Genomic DNA, 22,638 nt, shown 5'->3' on the forward strand with positions numbered 1-22,638 from the left:
CAAGAGGCATATTTGACTAAAGGAAATTTCACCTTCTACCTTGTGTCATAAATTTCTCCCTTCTTTTTTTTTTTTTTTTTTTTTTTTTTTTTTTTTGACTGGTAGCCCAAGTGGTTCCAAGGTGTTGACATAAACTCTAGAAATTCCTAGAGGTCCTAAAAATTGTGAAATGAAACAATATGTATTAGGCCAGGTTATGTTTGAGTGGGCTATAAGCCAGGTCATGTTAGAGTTTGAGTGGGCGGATAGCAAGCTTATCACATTTTTGATGTATTCAATGCCAATTGTACGACAATGTAATCGGTTTCCGAAAAAAAAAAATTCTCTCTTTTGTTGATCTAGCTAGCTATCTCCTTATTTGAAAGTTGGTATTGGAATTTGATGCATTTAAGCTTAGTGGTAAGCCAAGGGGCAAACTTATTTCATGTACCCTAACAAAAAGAAATGTATTACGTTCGAAATAAAGCAGAATGCGAGAAGAGTCTTGACTGTCGACGTAAAATCAGAAAGAGTCAAAAATATAATATCTAAGACATCTTCGAATAACTTGAGAAATCTTGATTATATTGACTGTCAAAATTGTTAATCTCGCATCTACTCATGAAGTTAGATGCATTCATGTAATAAAATGTAATCATAATTTGCAAGGGATATTTTTTTATATTTTTTTATACTATTTGAAATTGTCAAGGGGTGGAAACACCCGACCCTTTACGTACCTAATAAAATCAGGTTTAGTTTTCTCTCCATCCATGCAGTTAGAGACAACTCTACCACTTGACTTAATGGCATTGTATGATAAAATGAATTAAACATCCAATACATTCTAGTGATTTTTAGTTAGAGAGAGAGTACTTTTCAGTTATTTCTGGGATGAGGAAGAATCACATAAACTATATCTCTTTCTTTTTTGATATAAAGTATGCCACTGCTTTCAATTTAAATTCATTTTAAGCGGAACTAGAGGTGACCTAATAATCATATCTTACTTTTTTGGATGGTTATTAGACAATCAGGATGGAAAAAAAAATCTCATATAGTGTTATAAAAAACAATATTAAACATTAGAACGGTCCTAAAAATCATGAAATGAAATATGTATTCAACAAAAAGAGAAGTTGATGACTACGAACCTACGATCATGACAATCGAGAGCCACGGTCTATTGGGTTTCCTCAGAAAATGTTGGACTTCAAGTCTGTAGTTGTTATTTTTTATCAGTAAAAAATGTTATTTCACTCAATAAGTGAAAGTTACCAAAGTGATATTGTGTGAACTATGAATTCCAAATATTAAGACCTAAGAATTACAACCGAACATTGATATGCCATGAAGAATGATGACACATCATTAATTCATCATTACGTAAGAGAAGAATAGCATTCCCAATATTAAGACGGAAGATAGTGCATATGTCTTTTTCTAATTTCTTTTTACTCGCTTATTTGTCTATTGTGGTTGGCAAAAGGAAGGCAGCTCCAAACAAGCGTGAAGGCGTTCGACTTTTCCATGATAAGAAACGGGTTACTTCCACAATTTCCCACTGTGCTTTTTGAGTTGAATATTGTACAAACCACTAATGAGAGTCACACAAGGAAATGAATTATCAGCAATCAATAAAGCATTCATTTGATATATAGTATGAGAAAAAAGTAAAAAGAAAAGTGGCACAATGTTAACCTAACTCATTCATATATTTTATTAGTCGGTTACATCTATTATATTAATTTTTGGTTTTTATGTAGTAAATGTCTCAACACATATTTAAGACCGAATGTTTTTTTTCATCATTTAGAATGTGACATATCATAATATATAAATCAGGGTTATGGCAAAGAATTGAGGGGCCTAGTGTCAAGCACTCTAACTTGAATCACAGTCTTTTATTCCAAACACGACTAACAAATCAGTTGAGCTACTGTCGTTTTTAGGAAAATGTCAAGTGTACAAAAGATCTTGAATTAATTTATGACTTAATGATTCACGCGGGTTAAGTCGTAGTCAAATTTTAATTTTATTTGTCTTTTAGTGAAATTAATCACTAAGTCAACATTGTTTGTCATGGTAGCACTCCCCTTGTTTTCATGTCTATGTTCTGACATACCAAACCTAATTGACATTATGTATGACCAAATCCAAAGAAATTGTACAAAAGAAATGGGCCTTTGCAGTGAGTCGACGAGGTACACCATAGACACATCCCCTGTATCCCCTATCAAACAATCCCAATATAAAATTTTATATTTTCAACCGTGGAGCAATCTGCGACACTTTAACGTATTTTTTATTTATCGAACTCAGTTCTTTTATCAATGAAAGATTGGAAGAGCATTCATCGTTTTAGAGTACTATAACCAAACCTAACGAGTATAGGGTTACCAATATATATGCCCCTTGTTTTCAAAGTTCCTGACCAATATAGATAAGACAGTGTGTAATCTAGAAATTAGATACTTCTCTTTTACTTTGACTTTTCAAAGTTTCTTCATGAAAAGAGTTGGCAATTCCTTGACTATTGAACTGCCTAAAGACAGATTTTTTTTTTTTTTTTTGTCTTGATTCAAATTCAGCGGCCTTACTTGAGATGTAATTAGTTGGTTTTATTTACTAATTAGCACTCCAAATTACACCTTAAAGTTCGATCAAGTTGTTCTTGTTCAGATTAACTTTTTGAAATATTCTTCTATTGACCTTCTTTTCATTATACTAACAATTTAATAGAGGGCCACAGGAATGAGGCCAAGTCAATCAAGAGGTAGAATTGGCAGTCCTAAAAAATGGAACCTCAATTACAACTGTAAAATCTACAAACCTACCCTAAAATGTTTGGTTCGATTATTATATAGTTAATAATCCATTTTAACTTCGTAAATTTACTAATTATTAATTTCACTTTTCAATTATAAATTTGAACCTATTTTTTTTGTTGAAAAATTTGAACCTAGTTTTTCTTTCGTTGAAAAATTTGAACCTATTTTCCAAGTGGAGAGATTTACGCGTAACTACGAATTTCAGTTTATTATTTTATAATATATATTAGTAAATTTTAATTACATATATAGGTTTTTTAATAAGTCGATGTGAAAGCCAAATCCAATTATGTGCAGTTTGTTCATTCATTAAACAACGTTGTTTACCACAAATTAGTTTGTTCTTTTTTGTGAATGCATGTTTCAAAATTAACTTGAATCATGTTCTCATGTCTGAATACTAATTGTTAAATTGGTCATGGTTTAAAACTTAACTATACTCGCATTTTCGTTGAAAAATAACTTCAAAAGATATTTTCATTTATGTTAGAGCGAATGAGTACAATATCTTGGTAGAGAAAAAAACAATTAATGTGTCATTTTCATTAACGCTTTTTTGCAAATCAACAAATCTAATGACCCGCCTCTTTCGTTTCTCACTTGAACTGTCTATGAGAGAAACAAGATTTCTATCTCCACGTGATTGAACATGTGAGAGGAGGTTTCTGTCACAGGCACTTCAAGTAAGAGTTCTAGAAGGCTGATTAGGAATAAGTGAAATATCTTAATATCTCATCAAGAAAAGTGAAATATCTTAATAGAGGAGGTCTTGTACAATTACGAATAAACTGGGAAGACAATTTTCTCCCATAAGTAATATGAAAGGGTATTTTTGTCAACTAATGAGTAGGTAAACCAGCCGAAACTTCTGTCTGTTTTGACGCCTAGTTTCGAAGTCAAAGGGTAATTTGGTAGTTTAAGCTTAAAATAACGGCGGCGACCACGACTACGTCATTGTCAATGAAGAATAAATTTGGGGTATCAGCCTTTCGGGACTTTTGTTTTTGCCCCGCGTTTAATAACGGTCCCCCCCGCGGCGAATTTCCATCCCAATAGGACGTGTCTGCGCGTCCAATGTTTTTTAGCTTCTCACTTTATTTATTTGTTTTGTCTTTCAGTGTTTCAAGAAAAGAGATATTTCCGATTAATTAACTTGAACTCATAAGTAATTCTTTTTTATTTAGGAGTATGGATATTTGGGTCAAAAATATTTCATAATAACAAAAAAAATCTAGATCTATTTTTATTAAGTAGAAGTTAACAAAATGTTATGGGTAATAATAGATCAAGTTTAAGATGGCGTTGACCTCACTCGAAACGATTTAGAATTAGTTAGATTTATGATTTTTCATTCTAATTAGTAATCATGTACCTGTAAAGAGAAAAGAAAAGTGAGAAAATGGCGTTGTTGTGGCTATTTTCTCTCTACACTAATTTCTTCACTTCCTCCCTCTCCTTGTGATGAACAACTCAGGGATACGAGTTTCTCTTTACTTTCATTCTACTTTAACTTTAGCTGCAAAATAGAATGAAATCAAAGCTAATCGATTTTGTATTTTTACCTACGAAGATTTCAAGAAAAAAAGGATTACAACATCTGAGGTGATTAATTTGATGTTGATGACGACAAACTCTAAAAAAAATTGGTACCCTAATTTGATGAATCTGATTATGACGATGATTTCGATGTTGATCTGCAACCAGATCTGAAACCTTAAATAATTTGATGATAATAAAGAAGAAATTTTCAGATTTGAAGAAGAAGAAATTTTGTCCTCGATTTCCAAATCAATTTTGCAAGATATGCAACCCATGATTGCATTCTACGAAGCTTGCAAATCAAGTTTCCAGTCTACATTTTTCAAATCTAGTTTACATTTTGCAAACCCAATTTGCATTTTACATGCATTTTGCTAATCTTGTTTGCAAGAACTACAAACCCAGTTTGAGAAAAATAGAAAGAAAAAAACGCCGTTTTCTATTGATTTTTTTTTACAATAATATTGTAAGTCTGGTTGAAAGCTAATGCAATTCCTTTCTAAATATATGAATTTTATAGACATCCGATATCTCAAGAAAAAGTTGTATAAATTTAAAGTTTAAAGAGAAAAAAATAAAAAAAAATTATTTACACATAATGATAGAAGAGTATTTCGTCTTTGTATGTTTTTCTACCTGAATAATAATCATGTTTTTTTGGTTTTTTACTTATTTTTTTTGCTTATGTAGTTAAAACCTCTTTAAAATTTACACTAATTTATACTGTGTATTCTTTCCATTCTTATTTGTATGAAGCAGAATGCTAATGGACAATCAACCAACTATCGACCAAAGATTTTATAAAGAGTCTGGTATATTTTTTGTCTTTGTCTCTTTTTTCTCTTTCATCCTCCATTAGAACTATCATCATCCTCATTTAGTTTCTCTTTAGATTTCCACCTAGATAAATGAATTTTTGTCAATTTATCTGTACTGATTTAAACCAATAAGAGAATCTCCTCGTCTTAGATTTGAAATCTCAGGCAAGAGACTTAAATCCCAATTGAAGGGCTTTAAGAATTCCTTTGTCTATGATCAGGGACGAAACCAGAACCAGAAATCAAGGGGGGCCGGTATTAAACCACATTTCTTAATAATTACGGAGTTATATGATAAAACTGATGATTTAAATTTGAAAGCACAATTTAATTCACAACTTGTTGGTCCTAGAAAGTGCAGTCGCTCTAATGAACTATAATATATAATTTTTTGTTATATTTTAATTGTCTTTCCAAAAAACTTCAAAAAGACGAAATTTTGCGTCTAAATTGTTTACTTGAATTACGAAAATGTAAACCGAAATATGAAACAATAGTGTCTTTATTAAAAAATTTATTTATTTTATAATCGATTCATTAGATAAAATTAGTTAATTCCATCGATTAATAAAGTACTACATTAACAAAAAAAAGTTAACAAAAATTGTTTTTGTTGGGTGTTGAACCAAAAACTTTATAAAGATTAGAAAAATCTGAGCCCAACAAGACTCGAACTTGAGTCCCTCGCGCTCACAACTCCCATCAATACCATCTTATCCGCCCCACATATCTATATGGTTTTGAATTGAAAGCTATATATGTCATTCACCGGGTGAGCAATCAGCCATTCCTAAATGGATTTGCAGCCAGCCGAGGGGGGCCATGACCCCTCTTGGTATGGCTGTAGATCCGTCCCTGTCTACAATTACAAAGAGAGAGAACAAAAAAGAACAAAAAAACTGAATAACAGAGAGGAGGGAAAATGCAGAGAAATAAAAAAAACTTTTATGTTTATGAAGATTGCGGCATATAGTGGATCCGTAATCTTCAGACGGAGGAAAAGACTAAATAGTGACCAAGTTAAAATAATTGATCTAGAGTATATCTTAGGAGCTATTTCAAAACACTTACACAAATATAAGAATCAAATTTATAGTTTGTCACGAAACAGGGGTCAATTTAATTTTTATTTTAATCATAAATCATATATAAGGGATGGGATTTAAGTCCAAAGTTGCATGATCAACGAGTCTAGAGACCAAAGATAATCTGAAATAGAAAATAAATCCACTCAAAGTAAATTACATGTCTATCCTCTTATTCTATTTTACTGCCTAACCTATCCTAAGTTAAAAAAAAAAACAACCCAAAATAAAAGATACCATAATATATAGAGATTCATTAAATTATTTCTTCAAAAACAATCTTTCTTTCCCCGGAAAAATTTGCCTTTTTCGTTTAGCATAACAAAAAAAGTAGTCTTTTCTGTTTCAAAAAAATAACCAAAAAAAAAAAGTTGCATTTTCCTCAAATATCAAATCGAAGAGAGAGAGAGAGGGAAACTCTTATCTTAAACACGTCCAAAATAAACCTAACAGAGAGAGGGAGCATCGAGTAGGAGAGAGGGAGAATCCGTTGTTGGTTTCGTTCATCATCATCAACAGTAAAGAGTAACTTATTTTGGTTTTCATCATTTTTGTTGTTCCTTCAACTTTGTTTATGATTTAGATTGATTTCTACAACACAAAACGAATTAGGTTTTGATTTTTACAACTTTAACTATGATTTATTTTTCTGAAATTGATTAGCTAATAAGAAATTTCTAGGGTTTAGTTGTTTCGAAGTGGTTTAATGGAAGTTATTTTCAAAACCCTAAATCAGTTCAAAGTGAAGAGTATGTTTCTTTTTTGCATGCAACAAAAAATTTGTATGGTTACCTTGTCTCTGTTGTTGTGTAATTTCTTTGAAGAAATGACATATGAAGCTTGACCTCTTTATAATTTGTAGTTACTACTACTACTACATCTTCTGCTTAAATTTTTTATTTTAGATCGACAATTTAGGGTTCTATCTAATTTAGGGTTTTGTATTGTAGACTTTCAAGCATAGTGTTAGATCCAGAATATAGTTACTTTCAATAAAAACTTAATATTTTGTCTAGCATTATTAAGTTTCTTATAAAATTTTATCAATGGTTACCTGTCAAACCTGATTTTTTGACAACCATAGAACATTACATGGTGTAATGTGGGGAAAAAAATGAGAGAATAAATTGGATTGTAAAAACAATGTCATTTTTTTGTCTAGCATTTTTGAAGTTTATCATAGAATCTTGAAATGGTTACTGTTCAAAACTGGTTTCATAAGAAAAATGACTTGTTTGACTAGCATTTTTTAGTTTCTTGTGGAAACGCATAAATGGTTACAACCCAAAGATGTTGAATTGGTTGGTTGTTTGAACTTTGACAGGCCTGATTGTGGGTTGTATGTGATTTTGCACATGGAAGAACTTTATATCGGGTCGAACTATAAACATTTTCCTAACGAGATGCCAAAAGATGATTGAACAAAACTAGCGCAAAGGAAGAGGGGTGAACTAACTTGGTTGTTGCTGAATGAATCGAAGGATATATGGAGAAAAAAATGTTTAATTACTTTAACTTGTATTTTGTAACGGGCTATGTGATAAAACGTAGCAAACATGTTTATGTTTTAAGTTTGAATAACATCTTGAGCAGTTATGGGATTATTTATCAATGTTCTATAATACCACAATCTATATAATAAGGGAGGAGGGTATCTTTTTCCCTCCTCCCAACGGTTAGGATTTATCCTCACCAATTTATATCAAGTGGTTGAGGATGAGTTTTTTAGAATTGGAAGGCCCAGATCTAATTACTTCTCATCCAACGGAAGTGAAGAAAGCAAAGAGCATCTTTCAAAGATACCCTCCCAAACAACTCCTGCGTCCCTCATCTTCCCGTCCACTCTTCTTCCAATCTTTCTCGCGACATTCTCTGACTCCCTCTCTCATCTCTTTCTTCTTTTTTGAAAAATCTCTAAAACTCCTTCCCGCTCATCTCTTCTCACAGGTACCTCTCTCTCTCTCTCTATCTTTTTCTCTTTATCTGCTCTCTCTCTCTATTTCTGTTTCTTGACGTCCCTCTCTCGCTCAGACACAGAACCATTCTCTCTATCTCTCTCGGTTCATACAGGTGATTGATGTTGAAATTTGTAAGTTTTGATATTAGGGGTTTGATTGAGGACTTCGATTTAGGGGTTTAAATTTATAAGTTCTGAAATTAGGGTTCATATAATTTGATGATTTTTTAAATTAGGGTTTCTGGGAATGAGATAGTTAACATTCTTTCAAGATTTGATGTTAAATCTAGGGTTTCTGGGAATGAGATAGTTAAATTAGGGTTCATATAATTTGATGTTAAATCTAGGGTTTTGAAGATTTCTTAAATAACTGTCTAATCTGATTTATGTTATGTGTTATGGGTGTTGATTCAAATGATTTGATATGTTATCTAGATTGAGATGTTATTTAGGTTTTCAACCTGATTTATGTTATTGGGGTTTATGTCTAGGTTTCTTATCTATGGAGTACCCGCTATTTTGTAATTTTGTCCAATGATTTGATATGTTATCTAGAACTAGAAGGTTATCTAGGTTTTGCCACCATTTTGGTTTTTTCGGGGTAGTCAAACTTAGGAGAACTTAATTTAACTGTCAAATTTCTAGGTTTCGCCAATACACTTCTGAACACAAATTTAATTTTGCCCCTTGAGTTTGAGTTTTTACCGTGAACAACTTTTGTCATCTTTCTCAACATCTTCCATATGTTTTTTTCTACTTCATTTTCTTCCATTTTTTCTGTATTTAGTTGATATTGTGTCTATAGAACTTTTTGGTTGGTTACTACTTATTAGTGGTGATTTTTATTTTGTTGTAAACAATAACCTCTTTCTCTTTGTTACTCAAGTTCGCCTCTCTCGCACACACACATTCACATGAAAATTGATGTTCGCCTCTCTCGCAAACACACACACTCTTACATGAAAAATTGATTCGAGTTTCCTTCCCATCTCATGCTCTCTCATCTTCTCATCTCACATCAATTTGTCCACTTGCAGGTATCTCTCTATCTCTCTCACACACAATCTCTCTCAGGTTTCAAGTCTCTGGATCTGACTGTAGGATTTTACGGGTAGCCGTTCAGGTGCTTCTTCTTAAAAATTGTTTGTGTTATGCAAAATCGAGATTAAATTTGTTTGTTTAGGCCTTTAGGGTAACTTGCAATGTTAGTTTTCATGATATTTGATAATAGTTTGGGTTTAGGTTATGTAAACATTGAAGCTTCAAGGTTAACATTTAGGTTAACTTGCTATGTTAGTTTTACTTCTTATATGGGTCTTCTAATCTAAAACCTCTTTTTTTCCATACAGTGTTACTTCGTTCTTCATTGCAACTCTCTTAGGTAAATATCTTGACACTCTATACAGTTTGTTTGATTTTATTGTCTTTTCACCTCTACATTGTTACTGGATTCTTGGCCTCTTAGGCTTCAATATGATTTAAGTCATTAATTTGGTGTTGAACTATTATCTTGGCTCTTAGAGTCAGTATAACTTTGGAGAAATCTTTACAGTTTAGCTCTCATCTTCCTGATTTTCTTATTTGAAGAAATCTATGTGGTTTAAGCTTAACGGTTTTTATTGTGTGTCTGATTTTCTGATTGCAGTTCTCAATAAGTATTAAGTTGGTTGGCAACTTGATATTTATAAGTTTTTAGGTGCTCTGATTATCTAATTAGGTTGATATTTTGTATTGTGTTGCAGTTCAATTTTTCTCAAAATTTATTTGACCATAAGCATTTAGTTTGGTGCATTAACATGTCCGCAATTTAGTTCTATTAAAAAAATTCTTTATGCTTCGGGATTAGCTCCGAATGAAATTCTTTACCATTCGATTTAGGTTGTTAAGTTGATTATGAATTGGATACCCCTGATTGGGAATTTCTTGATTTTTTAATAGGTTGGTTGCAATGGAAGAAGTCGTTGAAAAAAATCGTTCGAATTGGTTTCGCTGCTAATATTACTGGTAATAACTCAAATATTTGACACACACTTACTGTTTGATAATATGCCCAATTGAACTTATTACGTTATCCTTTTTTTGATATAGCTGAAAGACTTGAAACTACATATTAAAAAATTTATAAAGCATTTGAAATTTATAGTTGAGAGATTGGAAACTACGTATGTTTCCCCATCTTCCCATGGTCCAATATGGGCTCCTAAGTTTATCTCGAGTGATCTAACGGAGTAACGATTTATATGGGTATGAGGGGGAAAGGAAAAATCCTTTTTTCTTTACTCTTAAGATAATACAAGCCACACAGAGTACCTGAAGCAACAATTTGCAATACTAATTATGCCGAATGCTAGAACTTACTGAGGTGAGAGTTTACCTTGATTCATAGTTCTGTTACTTATAGTCTCCTTATTCTGCAATGTTTATGATTGTCATTGATTTCAGTATTTTTCAAATGAGGCATGTGACTGTAAGATTCATTGTGCCCGGTATCTTTAAGTAGTCTGACCTGCCCGTTGGACTGATAATTAAGTGTAGGTTGAACATGTCAGCCCCTAAATAGACTCACAAGCTTCGCGAAGTAGCCCAGCCCGGGCATGTGTTCCAGCCCTCGGTGAAGCATGGGTTTGGATTAGACCGGGTGTGAGCATCCTAACCCTCTCTCATGCACACTCTTACAAAAAATTGAGTTTGGGCTTCCTCTCACCACCCATGGGTCTTTGTTCCTCTCTGTCGCTCACAACCGTATCTCTTTCTCCCACACATACACATAAAGTCTTTGATTAAGAGCTTCTAAACAGAACCTCTTTCTTTCTCTCTCAACATAAGGTTTCGGTTTAAGGCCTCCGAACCGAGATATACGTCATCTTTTAGTTCATATTTGATTGTTTCATTTGTTCCTTCTACTTCATTTTCTTTCATTTGTCTGTGTTTAGTTGATGTTTTGTCTATCTCACCATGTTAATCTGAACTGTGTGATTTTGGTTGCTAAAATGTTTTGCCGTATTATAGCTGGATATTTTGGCTTATTATAGTTTGTATGCCCTTCGTTATTATGTCACCATGTTAATTTTTTTTTTGTTAATTTACAGGTTCTTCTAACTTCGAGCGATCTTCTATAGGTGTTGTTCGTCAGATTAGTCTGCTACGGGTTAGTAATTTCTTCGGCTTTGATCACTGATTGTATATATTCCCCTCTTCATAATTGTTAATCAAGTGTCGAGACTTGGTTAATGAAGTTTGGTCTACGAAACTTGGTATTTATAATGGTTGGAGTAGATATTTCTTAATGTTTTTTCTTTACTTCTTATTAGATAGATTCACATTCACTCAATGCGAATCGAATTGCATAATATGCTTGAGCTTAGGTATAAAAATGGTTGAACTTATTAGATAGATTCGCATTCACTTAATGTGGAAAGTAGAATTAGTGTAGTTAAGTTTCTTATTTTTTTACAGACATTTTCACATCTCTAATGTCGTCACTTCTCTCTTTATATAGTTTGCTAAATTTTTCCCTCTTTCTCTTTACAGTTTTGGTGAAATTTTTTGTCTGTCAATGTTAATGTGATTTTGTTGGTTTTATCACTTCTTTTTGTAACATTGTTACTGAATTTTTGGCCTGTTAGGATTCAATATGATTTAAGTCATTATTTTGTTGTTCTATTATCATTTTGGCACTTAGACTTCAGTAAAACTTAGGAGAAATCTATATATTGAAGCTTGCATCTTGCTGGGTTATATTCTTTGAAGAAATTTGTGTTACCTAAGCTTACTATTTGTTGATTTTGTCGTTTGAAATTATTCAAATTTCTATGTTTTACTGATTCAAACTTGCATTTAGCCGAGTTCAAGATTAGATTCTTATTGTTTGAACCCTTTATTTATATATTTAAACTCTAGGCTTACTGAATTTGTGATCGATTACTCATTTTTGTGTTTGTGATTAGGTTCTCTTTTACTCATCAACTCAACTTAGGGTTTGTTCGAGGGATTATTGAATGGATTTATTACAGAAAGAACCTCCTACAATACTCATAGGGGTTCATAATCCGTCTGAGCGAAGTTCAACAATTAAATATCTTCACAAGTATATCTACAAGAGTGAAGATTGTACGACTATGGTTACGGAAGGAATCACAAAAGATTTGTTACAAGAACCTCTTCCAGAAGATCATACAGTTGTGGTTGTGGAAGCGCCAAACGAGATTCAAAAGGGTCCTGTATTCTAATTTGTAATGTTTATTTGTCACAAGGACCTCTTCCAGAAGATCGTACAGTTGTGGTTGTAGAAGTGACAAACTAGATTCAAAAGGGTTGTGTATTCTAATTTGTTTCAGATTATTTTGAAATGTAGATTTCAATTTGAATTTCCATTAGAGTGTATTTTGTGGTACTCAGTTTTTGTGATTATGTGGATTTCTAAAACCGAATTGTGTAAATTGAAATCCAGATTTTTCTAACGTTTTGAGTTAATTGTTGTATTGACTATAACCATTACAGTATTCTATTTTTTTTGTTAGACGTAATAGAACCTGACTACTTTTTATTTATTTTTGTTGTCAGTTTATACCATCAATCTGAAAGAGAAAAATACACATCTCACATAACGTTTGAAAATACTGTCCGTGCCCTATGGGCACGGGTTACACCCTCGTTATATTATATTTTAGACGTCGTTCAACAGGTTTATAGATACGATAAAGATGTTACTCAAATTTCTTGGACATTACTGAAACTATACAATTATAATACATGGTAGGGCAAAGGCATGATGAACTCAAACACTTAATTCTGAATCCATTGATAAGATATATAACTAAGGAAACAAATAGTTCGTACAAAAATATATCAAAAATCTGGACATTTTGATTAAAATATAACAAAGGTTAAAACCAACCTGCTTTGATTGTATTGAAAATTGCTAAATTGCTAGAAACATCAAACAAACTTTTCTAGCATGGTCCAATGGGTATAAAGATACCAGTAAGATGTTGACAAAATTTCTCCAACGCTACCAGCATTTTTTCAGTTTTTCGATATTTTGTAACTTACTCTAGCCAAATCATAATACCAACTGAAACATTGATCCAAATACATATGAGTATAACTACGATAATATCGTAACCATTGATAAAATTTAATAGGAAATAGGAAAATCCTCTTGTTTAAATGCGATAATCTGGTAACTTTAATCAAATTCTCTAAACATATAAAAGACATAAGTAGAATATTTATGTTTCTAGCAGAATAAGTAAACCTGCATAATCAAAATTTAAGTTAGTTATTATTTAGCTGCCGTGCATGAGGCACTATTGTGATAAGCCGGTTTTTTGCACCCACCGCAAATCCTCATTTTTTTTGGTATGTTTCCTGAGCTCTTTCTTCTTACTGTCTTTGGTCTTCCCGGTTTTCTCTTTGTTAACGGAGGTAGTGTTCTTGTTTCATCGCTGTACTCCATTGGCTCATCATAATTTGGTATTGGGTAGACATAATATTGATAAGTGTTGACGAACGCTTGTTTGATGAAAATGATCAATAAAACTTGTCGTAACACCATCATAATTCTTGATGCACAACGTGGCATGTTGACAAGGGATACCATCTATCGACCACCTACCGTAACTACATGTGAGATCAATGAGATTGACAGAGTGGGTAGAAAATGAGCATACCTCATACAAAAGCTACTGTAACTAATTCATAATAGATGTCACTAGAATCGATAAAATACTAGTAGAATACGGAAAATGTAACAAAAACAATCTCACCTTATATATTTTAATTACTAAAAAGTATTTGTTAACCTATTGTAACAAATTCATTCAACAGATACTAATAGAATGTAGAATATGCTAGTAGAATCAATAGGATGCTAGAAAAATAGTATTTGCATTTTAACCTACTGCAATAAATACATTCAACAGATGCTAATAGAATGTAGAAAATGTTATTAGAATCAGTAAGATGCTAACAAAATAGTAATTGCTTTTTAACTTATTGTAACAAATTTATAACAGATGCTAATAGAATGTAAAAAATGGTAGTAGAATACAGAAAATGTAGCAAACACAATTCACTTTATAAAACTTTTTTATGATAAAAATATTGAATTGATAGAGATTTCAACATTCACTGTTTACCAAAAAGTGATAAAAAATGTTACATATAAGTTTTTTGTTAGAATAAATAATTTTTTTAAGAAGATTGTAGTAATAGAGATTTACGATCAATTTAAGTTGGACATACCTCACAAACAAATTTGTAGATGTCTAATTAGATCGAGGTAGAGATAAAACACAAATCACAACTTCATACTTTCTTGAAGTTCAAAGAACAAAGAGTTACAAATAGAGAAATACGTTTTTGGGATTGAGCATCTCGTTTTAGGTAAATATCCATTGATTTGGTAGGTTACTTTAATCAAATACAACGGATTTAGAAATAATATACTTTCTTGAATTCAAAGAATATAGAGTTACATAGAAGAAACTCGTTTTTTGAGAGGGCAACTCGTTTTTGTTAAATATCCACTGATTTGGTTAAATATTTATGGAGTGTATGAAAATAAAGATTGGTATTAAAAATCCAAAATAAATATTCTTTCATAAAATATATGGAAAGAGTTATTAACTTAACAAGTATAAACCTTTGGTTTACCAATGGTTAAAAAATATTTATGAAAAGGCAAAAATGGGAGATAATTAAAGGATTGATGCATAGGGCCCACCCAATAGTTAATTTTTGGACTTATTTTACATTTTCGATTTATTTTGGTTTTATTTTATTTATTAGTTTAGGAGTGGATATATGACTCATTACCCCCCCCCCCCCCCCCTCTATTTTTAGACCTTAAACTCAAAAATCCTACTCAAAATTGGTTTGTATGCAATCCACTTATGAGAGACACATATGATAGCTCATATTTGAGCAATTCTTAGAAAGCAGTGCACCAATAAAGAAAGTAGGGTGTACCAATCAATTTTGGCTCCATTTATGTGAAGCAAATAGTCCACAATATGCGAACTATGTAGTTTTAGTAGGGTTGTTTGATGGATTTTTCCTCCTAGTGGGGAAACTTAGTTGGGTTGGGTTTAGTAAACTGAATCCGGATCCAAATCGAGTTTCTTAGGATCAATGACTAAGGTCAATGGAATTAGAGTTAAGGGGGAGTCTATAAATACTTTCTTAATCTTAATAAAAGTAAGCAACACAATTAGAAACGCACAAGAGAAGAGGGAGAGAAAAGAGAGGTTGCCAAGAAGAGCGGGGCTAAACTTTTTAGCATGCGCAGTCTTTGTTGTTTAAAAAATCTGACGTTGTAATTTTTTGGGTTATTTCCCTAATGGCCCCCTACTTTGTGACCAGCTTCCCTCCTGGCCCCCTACTTTACGAGAAATACCCATATGGCCCCCTATTTCCGTTAACTTTAACTTTCCGTCACTCTCTCTCCTCCATCTCTTTTTCTCTCTCTGCCATGTTACGCCACATCATCTGTTACGCCACTTCATCACCTTCTCCGGCAAGGTCGCCGGCCAAACAAAAAAAAAAAAATTTTTTTTTTTAGTTTGAAGGTCGCCGGCCGGAAATTTGGCCGGCCGTCGACCTTGCCGGAGAAGGTGATGAAGTGGCGTAACAGATGATGTGGCGTAACATGGCAGAGAGAGAAAAAGAGATGGAGGAGAGAGAGTGACGGAAAGTTAAAGTTAACGGAAATAGGGGGCCATATGGGTATTTCTCGTAAAGTAGGGGGCCAGGGGGGAAGCTGGTCACAAAGTAGGGGGCCATTAGGGAAATAACCCTAATTTTTTCTAATTAAGCTGAAATTTCGCAGAGGTATTTCTGACTTATTCATCTAGTATTTGAACGGTGTGATAGGTATTTGGTGGTCGGAATCCTAGTAAATTTTTAGGGTCGTTTTGGACTGCATGTTTCTGGGTTGTTTTGTTCTTTCTTGTGAGGGTTTCTTCGTGTTTGAGATTGATTCCTTTTGGAGTCTGAGTCTCGAGTTTTGTTCTTTGGAACAAAGATGGCGTAGTCTGTAACTCAATTGCTTATTATAGTTGATTTGGTTGGACTACTAGTCCCGTGGTTTTTACTTCTCATATTGAGGAGGTTTTCCACGTTAAAATCGTTGTCTTATTTACTTTCAGTTCTTTGTTTATTGCTTCCACTATTCTTCTATATTATCCTCGTAACTAACACAAAGGGAGAAAACTTATATTTCCGCTGCGTCAACTCGACGGATTTTTCCCAACATTGTTCACGACATGTAATTAACAAAACTATATTTGTATTCTCGTATCATCATATAGAAAATGCAGATTTGTAATGTCGGAGGTGCAAAACCGATCACATAATTGCTCATGTGGATTTTTTCAGAGACAATTTTGTTTCTCCATTTCTATTATAATGTCGACCATCTTTCTAATGATGATTTGATATACAATTTCACGAAATTTTGTTTCTCTCGTGGTCGAAACCAGTGAGTCAAATGCTAGTCAACTTTGACCAATCAAGAAGTAAGTCAACGGGTCAACCTAGGTACTATGTGTCACTGCTGAGTTGTGACTCCCCGTGTCCCAAAATAGACACGACCACGCCCCGGCAACTCACAGACGAGACGAAAAATCCGGCAGAGTCTCCTCTGTAAATCGAACCGGTCGCACTTGTAAAACCTGTCATGCAAACCATACATTCGCATATACAAAAATAAACTATAAAGCGGAAGCTAACAAACTCACATAACTTCGGGTTGAAACCCGAACCACAAAAAAAAACTATCAAAGCCTCATAAACCTTCATACGCACTATATACAACTCTGAGTGTTAAATATTTACATATATGTTTGTCCGTGAGTAAGAATATATACAAATTAGTGGAAAAGAACAAAAAGCATCGTCAACAACCAACGCGACACACACCCGAAGACTTCAACGTAAAAGAGTCTTCTACGAACCAAAACTCGCCACGCCGAACAAAAAGATAACACCTGCACACTAACAACTGGTAGGGGGTCAGAATACTCACCGACACGAGTTATTCTGGTAGAAGACCAATCCAAAACCCATCACGTTTTCAAAGGTTCATTTAATAAGTTGTAAACATCATGACAAACGAGTTATCAAACCAGTTACAGTATATACTATATACAAAACCATTTTCCTTAATCTAGCAAGCAATAGCAGTGATTAGCTGCCCACCCATGGTGCGCTCCCAATAAGAGGAGAGTACCTCAGGAGAACCTAGAGTGCGTTAGATAGTACCAGCCCATTTATGGCACTAGCTAATGCACTACGTCTCCTCGAGAAAGAGACTTACCCCTAGCCGGTAAGCCCCTCTCCCACTAAGGGACTCCGCAATCATTGAAGAGTTTACCTCATGATACATATATACCTTAAGTATCTAAATACGTTTTTGATCACCGAGTTCGAATAAGAGAGCCGTCCCCCAATACCCATGGAAGGACCTGAACCTCATTCTCTTCGGTACCCTGTCATGCATCTAATGCAATCTTTTAAAATCAGTTTCATTCATTTATCAAAACCAATATTCATATTCGATTCATTATCTTATCAAACACGGAAGTGGAACAACCAATAGCCATATCACACACAAAGCAGAGGGATTCCCAATCAATGTCACCTCCCAGACGAGCGGTCAGGAGTACGTCCCTGAGCCTCGAACTGGAGGCACGAGCACCAATGGCCAGCAAGTGAAGCACTCTACTCCCACAGGTCTCATGACTAGTGTCGCCCACCTCACCGGTCTCACACGGGTCACAACCGTGTCCACATGTCATCCTACCCTCAATGGCTACGTGCCCGTAGGTTGACATAATCCGCAGTCAGGTACATACAAGAAAATCCCAGTAGTTCACAATTATCGTAAAATCAGTTCGAAAACATTTCTCATATCACAGCAAAACCATTCCAGCATATTTCAGTTCATCGCATAAATTTGAGTTTCATGCTACCTAAACTCTAGTTATAATGGCGCATATATAACTGTATAATCTAGCATATTCATTATCTACAAAACCATGCTGGATAAAGGATTCAGAACCCCTACCTGGCGGTACTTCTGCTCCGCCGAAACCGTAGCATCATCGTCAACGATAAGCTCCGGCTCCCCCCTCTACCAATCCATAAATAAAAGAGATAAACACTAGGTTCTTCGATAAGAACCTTCATACGACAAAAACAATAATTAAAAGAAAACGATGGAATCTTTAAAACAATAGCAAAACCGCTAACTCACGAAGACTTCAACTATAACCGAATATCGATCCATCGTCTAACTTCATAGCCATGTCCAATTCAAGTCGATGAAATAGTGTTGGAAACTTACTTATATCCTTAACATTTAGTTACTAAAGGTCTCGGCCAAATTCCAAGTTAGTCATCTTCGAAATTTGCAAAATTCATACAAGAACAAAACTGAATTTTCTCAACAGCGCACTGTTCGGTAAAACAATCATAATTGTCTCGTAGTTATTTCGTTTCAACCCAATTTTATATCTTTGGAAAGCTTATATCATTTCTGAAGTTTTCCTCTAAAGAGGTATCCTCTAATTTCAATTAGGACATCTCCGAAAATCACAAAACATACGCAACAACGCATTAGTTTCACTGATCGTACGCTGCGTATTAAATTGCTCATATTTCCCTCATTCGAACTCCAATAAACTCGTACTATACCTTTCTGGAATCGTATTGAGACAAGCTACAATAATGGAGAAGACTCAAATAACATTTGAAACATCTATGATTAGATAACTACTAAAAACAGTAAGCAGTTTTCATGTTTGGTAAACTGCGCGCTGCTCGGTAAAACAGTCATAACTTCTTCGTCCATTATCGAAAAGACTTGTACCTTACCATTCTGGAAAGCTAACATCCTAATCTACGACTTTCGTGTTTCGGGAAAGTCCATCCAAGTAACATATAAAGCCCAGAAAGGCTCGAACAGCAGGCTAATTTCAGTCCCTCGAGTTGTCGTTCGATCGATAACCTATATCACATAATCTCTCTAAAGTTTCTTTTATATCAAAATTGTATAATTCTCAACCAGATAAACCCTAAAACAACATGAATCGTCAAAATCCCAAATTCCATAAACCTTAAACCCTAGAATTAAGAATTTTGACATTAAATCATCGAATTGGTTGATTTCTTACCTTGATTCGATTGAATTCTAGTTAGGATAGCTTTCCCTTGATCAATCCTTCACAAACTTCTACAAATTCGAAGCAACAAGACTCCATTAAAATCAAACAAAGCTAAAATTCTGTCTAGAGAGAGAAATAGGATTTTACTTACCAAAATTCCACAAACCCTAGCTTGAATCAACTCATTGAAGTTGAATTCAACAAAAAATCAGATTTCCCCTTGAAATCAACTTGAAATCTCCATAGAAATCAAATTTTCTTTCACCCAAACCCTAACCCTCAATTTCTGTCGAGCAAAAGAGGGATAAAAGGTCTGATTTTTCTTCTCTTATCCATTCCCACGGATTTACAGTTAGGTCCCTGTTTTTGTCCCGATTGCAAAATACCCCCTAAATTGTCCTCTTTGCTGATTTGGTCCCTCTTTCGACTTGACCTAAATGTCAAATAGTCCCTAAACCAACCTTTTAAAACACGGGATGTTACAATCCTCCCCCCTTAAAGAAATTTCGTCCTCGAAATTTTGATCGACTCACACTTTATCTCAATGCATCTCTCGAATCAACTTGTTTTCCTTTCATCGCTTTTTAACCAAATCATACTACAACTCGTCTTCATCGTTTCCCACTATAATGATGAAGTTCTGACCCATAAATTGATTCTATAAGAATTCCTCTTGTTCTTGTTACTTATGACCTTACTCAGATAAAATCATATCGTTCACCACTCTTACATTCTTCATGCATCTGAATGTTCGGATCAATCTACAAACCCAATTTGTGGTCTTTGCTGAAATCATGGTCATACCATGTGGTCAAAATACTTCTTAAGTGGTTCAATCAGTAGCTTCTTCATTACCCGATGGCATTTCTCATATTTCCGGTTCGCCTAGGGTAGCTACTCCTGGCAATGCCTTCATATGAGAATCACCTGCTCGAGTGACTTAGGCTCATAAATTTTACCACTAGTCCATACATATCAAACAAGTTGACCACATATAGCATCCTTCCCAAATGAGCCGATATATACATGTATCTTGTAAAGTTCCTTAATAGTTTGTTGTCGTCAATCGTTGTAAACTTCTGTACTGGCAATTACCCACCACACTTAACCTTCTCATACTCGTCTGTCTTCGATACTTCAACATCATCAATAAAACGAGTAGCTCTGCTCCCTCGCCCGCATTGAATCATAAAACGGAGTGAGGATGTTTGCACAAGTCAGCTTGACACCTTGAGCTCAACTTTGTCTCGAGGGAAGCAGAGAGTTGGATCTAAGTCAGTTTTGTCCCTGAATCTTGTGTTATTAAAGGTGTAAATAATGTAATACATTTGTCGGCCTTTAGTCCTCTTTCATGTTGTTGGACTTTATACCTCTTTTATTTATAGTTGAACTTAGGCAGAAATCGTGCTTATCACATCTTCATGATGTATCAATGCCTTGTAACGACTAACGTAGATCGTAGTCTATTTCTCAAAAATATATATATATTTATATATATTAGGTCCTAAAAATTATACTCCCTCCGTCTCAAATTAAGAGACCCACTTTTCCTTTTGATTTGTCTCAAAATAAAAGACCCATTTCTTCTTTACCGAAAATAATTTGAGCATTAAATAAAATCCAAATTTCTTCCACTTATTTTTGGTAAAGAAATTTAATTTGAATTTAACCAAAAAGAAGAATCTCACTAATCTAAGCATAAAATGAGGGTATACGTGGAAGAAAACATATGTGAAAAAATTGTTGAAATTTAGGTCTGGGTCTCTTAATTTGAGACGGAGGGAGTAACATTTGTATAAAGAAATACACTCAACATATTTCTTTAATTGGAATAAAATTGTACAAAGAATTATCTCATATGCACTGAGATATTAATATAGTATCAGTATATTATAAGTTATATTTGTATTACATCATCATAGGGATATTTGGCATTCAGTGTTTTGCCAAAAGATTTTTTTTTTCGTTTTTATGCTTTAATTTTCTTTTTGTTGCTTTTTCGGTTGAAAATATCTTCTATATAGTTTATTAATTAATTTGACCAAATAATTACTTAAATGAAGCCTTTTCTTGCCATCCAAATTTCCAACTCTTTAATGATACAAATTAGTAGGTCAAATTAATAGGATGAAATCTGAATCACACTTCAACAACCCTTACCTAGTTCACTAAAATGGAAATTTACCAACCTTTTAACTTTTATACTAAACATATCATTATATCAACTCAAATGTACTTAGTAGCCCGGTTTAATTAATTTATAATAATCTAATAGAATGTATATATTAATTAGAGGGTCGACAAGCTTTTCGGATTATTAAATTTGGAAAAGAAAAATAATGTTTTTGGTATTAAAGTTAAGCATTAAGTATAAGAAAAAGAAGCCTATGACAATGTGGAAGGAATATGAGTCATCATAATTCAATTTCTTGTTTTTGTTGGTAAGGAAGAACATAGACATGTATATATAAGCACGTATCTTAGTTAATTTAATTAATATACCTATACCATCTATTTTATTCTATCAAACTTCCTCAAGAGAGAGAAAGATACGTGAACTTATTGTCTGCTACCAACATTAGAAAAAACAAAAAAAGTTTTAAGTTAGGCAAAAGATCCAGATTATTGTATGTTGAAAGCGCTTGACATTTTGGATTAAGGCAACCATAGCTAATTCAGGGCACGTGTTCCTGCAACATTTTTTTTTTTTGTGGAATGTTCGCCCTGCTTCAAATAATTAAAGAATGTTATATTTTTCAAAAAATTGATTTTTTTTTTATATTTTACAAACTGTGGTAGTTTTTTTTTTTTGAAAAAAGACCAGCACACCACTACACCACATCTTGATTCAGAGCCGTGATAGAATGCCACAACCTATGCTGATTTTTCCTTTCTCATTTAGCTAATGCATCCGCCTCTGAGTTGCCCTCTCTTAGAATGTAGGAGAATCTGATCTGGGTAAACTTGTTTTTCAGACTCAGGATGTCCACCAACTGTGGTAGTTAAGATACATGGACACTTTTCGAGTGTACCTGACTTTGTGTCAAACATGTTTTGCCATGACACTTCAAAAAGTATGGGATGACTTACGTCGTGTTAAGTCTTAGCAATTATCGATATTGTCCTCGCTTTAGACACTTCAAACAAGTTTAAACCTCATGTATGAAGTTTTGTTCTTGGCGATGGCTCTACGGGGCAATTCAAAAGGTTTCGGCTCTCACTAAGCTTATTCCTGACTTAGGACACCCTCGTGAGTGATTT

The 22,638-nt window shown here is 33.7% G+C and overlaps 2 long non-coding RNA genes across 2 annotated transcripts; one reads left to right on the forward strand and one right to left on the reverse strand.

The window, feature by feature from the left end:
* Positions 1-8,650: 8,650 nt before the first annotated feature.
* Positions 8,651-12,594, forward strand: LOC147543562 (uncharacterized). The gene is made up of 5 exons (XR_015223719.1): positions 8,651-9,332; positions 9,559-9,590; positions 10,148-10,213; positions 11,299-11,357; positions 12,157-12,594. It is a non-coding gene; the product is annotated as an uncharacterized LOC147543562 (long non-coding RNA).
* Positions 12,595-16,987: 4,393 nt separating this feature from the next.
* On the reverse strand, positions 16,988-20,523 carry LOC147543563 (uncharacterized). Its single transcript, XR_015224084.1, has 4 exons — positions 19,529-20,523; positions 19,387-19,445; positions 18,279-18,344; positions 16,988-17,213 (listed from the first exon to the last, which is right to left on the reverse strand). It is a non-coding gene; the product is annotated as an uncharacterized LOC147543563 (long non-coding RNA).
* Between the last annotated feature and the right edge of the window lie 2,115 nt (positions 20,524-22,638).

The sequence above is a fragment of the Eschscholzia californica genome, unplaced genomic scaffold (assembly GCF_041429995.1).
Source record: "Eschscholzia californica isolate CP2 unplaced genomic scaffold, dmEscCali1.0.p SCAF_4, whole genome shotgun sequence".
Taxonomy (NCBI): Eukaryota; Viridiplantae; Streptophyta; class Magnoliopsida; order Ranunculales; family Papaveraceae; genus Eschscholzia; species Eschscholzia californica.